Raw genomic sequence first — 3,175 nt, forward strand, 5'->3', positions numbered from 1 at the left:
GAAATCAAGGCTTCATGGGGTGTGTAATTGATAGAAAATAAGTAATTTTTTGGGTGAACTCCTCCTTTAAAGCGGCACTATATCACTTTTTTTTATTAATAAAATGTAATTTTTTTTAATAGTATTTTTTTTTTATGTAATTTTGTCCAATCTGTATGGTAGAGTATGTTAATACAATATAACTTATACAATTAAGGTGGTTGTATTTTGTCTCCCTGCTCTTCTATTGAGACATTTAGATCGTGTCAAAGGTCATGTCTCACCTATGATCTGACACAAATTGTGACCTGATGGTCAAGATTCAATTTATCCCCTGAGCAAGCAGGCAGGCTCTATTAGCTCAATGGTAAAAAAAAATATCAGCACTTGCGCAGGGAACCGGCTTCAAATCCGGGGTAGAAGAGGAAAGTTACACACTGTAGTGCAGCTTTAAACATCACATGGAAGTTACGGTTCATTACCTGGGGCGATGCCTAATATGTAAATATTCAAGCTATCTGAGCATTATAGGTTTGAGGGCCGACAACAGTCGGATCAACACTTCAGTGTGCAGACAGACTGTGACTGTGTTTTTCATTACACCAGCCTCAGGGTTACAAAGGTAAGTGGCACTGTGAAATTACAGCGTTAAGAGTCTCAGCGTTTCCCTTTTAAATGAAAAAAGGTTGACATGCTTCAGAATAATAACAGGTTTGTAGGCATTGGAGCTGCGGAGACGCTGGGAGATTGTAGTAGAAATGACAGGGGGAGAGAGAGAGAGAGAGAGAGAGAGAGAGAGGTGGCTTAGACAGTGAGGATAGCCAAAAAGTGTGAAAGTGCAGTGGTGGAAATAATAAATAATTGCTTGGCTTTCGTATGTATTAGTTATTAGATTCTTGGTTTACTTATGCATTACTTTATTATTAGATTACTATTCCTATGCATTTGATGTATTATCTTGTGTTGTCCTTGCTTACTGTAAATCGCTCTGGATTAAGAGGGTCTGCTACATGCCTAAATTGCCAATGGACAGAATAAATGAAGAGTGTCCACTTGCCCTCATGGACTCGATGAATTGAGTACAAAGGACCCCGATGGAAACAAGCCATAGTGCTTTCTTGGGTTTAAAATCCTCCTAACAGACCTTGTATTGAACTGTACTTCCCTGTGCTTGTCTTTGCAAACTGTTAATAAAGTATTCAATCAATCAATCAATCAATCAATCAATCAATCAATCAATCAATCAATCAAAAAGACTGCATGCACTTACTGCAGCAGGGAGCACTTGTGGCATTATAATGGGAATTTTACCTCCCTTGCGGCGCGAACAAACATCATTTCCTCTTCCATTATCCTTGTGACTGTATTGATGCTATTTCATATGAATGGTGGTTTGAGTCAAGTGACCTTGTGGCTGTGACTGATGGTGAGAAGCCCTCGCTGGTGACAGGGTTTCAGCTATAGAGAGAGGTTAAGAGCCTTTATTGTATGCTCCGTATGAAAGCCACTATCATCAATATTCATGCTGATGCGTGGGAAACTCTCCAGAGACCAGCTGGCCTCCATTTTAGATTCAATCCGATTTACAGAAAGCTTTCAATGCCACAGACGGCTCCAAACTCACTTCTCAATCTCTGAAAATAAACAACTCCAGGCAGCCTGCTCTTTCTCATGATTCAGTCTGTCTTTTTCCCCGACAAATTAATTCACTCAGACAGTTTTTCCAGCTCAGTTAATAACATGATGGTCTGGTGGGGCTGGGGGGGAGTCACCTCAACGGTCTTTCTTTACCAAGGATGACATGATAATCTCCAATCGGCAAGAATGTGGCGGAAAACGAGATAATCAGATTTTTATTTTTCTTTCACAAAGTAAAGTAAAGTAAAGTAACAGAGAAAGCAGATGAAGCAGAGCAATGAACAGGATCAAACTGCTTCGTTTCTCTGCTTTATTCCTCTGTGTCAACAAAGCATCAGCCGCTCCATGGAGGTATACGCACTATGGAGGACACATTAAAGAGGAACTCCAACAGTTTCTCCTCCTGTTCCATGGCCCAACAGAACCGTGACTCATGCATCAGTATCACCATATTTACTACTAGAGACTTGGTACCATAATGTTTCACTCCTGTCTGAGCTGTAACTGCAACCACTCATTGATCTCTAAATGGATGATAGCAAATACCACTGCAGTGCTTTAAAACTGAGCAGAACCTTTAAATATCGATGTCTTACTGCCTGCAGTTCTCACAGCAACTTCCTTGAAACCTCTTGTTTGATAGGAAATGGCTTGTTAGTACAGAATGAAATATTATTTCTTGATGAACCTTGGCTTATGGATCATTGTTTGTACATATTCTGACAGATAACTGTCATATTTTCAGCTCTGTACAGGTTGTGATAGAGAAGACTGGGACCCAATGTGAATTAAAGCTCACGACAGAATTTAGCATATTGTTAGCCTCAAAGCATAATTGCCCAACTCATATTTTGAAGGTTTTCAGGAGAGACAAAACTTTCTGCCTAAGCCTAAGTAAAAACATATTTTTTTCCTAAGTCATGTTTATCTGGCCTTTATTTATGCCTAACTCTACTCTCCTAACACAGCTGATTCAGCCTGCCTTGCCTTATGTCCTCAGCCTATCAGAATGCTAGTTACAAGTAAAAAAAAAAGTTGACATTAAAGCACTTTCTGCCTAAGTCATTTTGAAATGTAACAAGCATTCTGATTGGCTTAGGACATAGGCAATAAGGCACAATGATGCAGCAGTGTTCGGAGAGTAGAGCTATAGGCAAAAATGACAATTTGACCAAAAAGTGAGTTAGGCAATTATGCTATGAGGCTATTACGATATGATTTGATTTAATCTGAGCAATAGATCCTTATCTGTGGAATGTCCTGTCTGAGGAGATGGTATATAGCGCCTTTATCCAAAGCGCGTTACGCTGGAGGCAACCTGCAGCTACGGGTTCAGTGTCTCACTGCTTGGACCTTAGTCTTGTTGTTTGCAACTATGTTGTATATCTGTCATGCCCATATTTTGTAATTGTTCCCATTTCCCCTCCCGTTTCATATAGAAGTTATTGTCTATTTTGATTCATTTTATGTTTGTCAAGCACTTTGTTGCTATGCATTGAGAGGTGCTCAATAAATAACTAATACATTTTTCCCCCCATTATTCTCTCATTTGTTTCAT

This window comes from Gymnoscopelus braueri (genome assembly GCF_963280865.1).
Source record: "Gymnoscopelus braueri genome assembly, chromosome: 20".
In the NCBI taxonomy this organism is placed as follows: Eukaryota; Metazoa; Chordata; class Actinopteri; order Myctophiformes; family Myctophidae; genus Gymnoscopelus; species Gymnoscopelus braueri.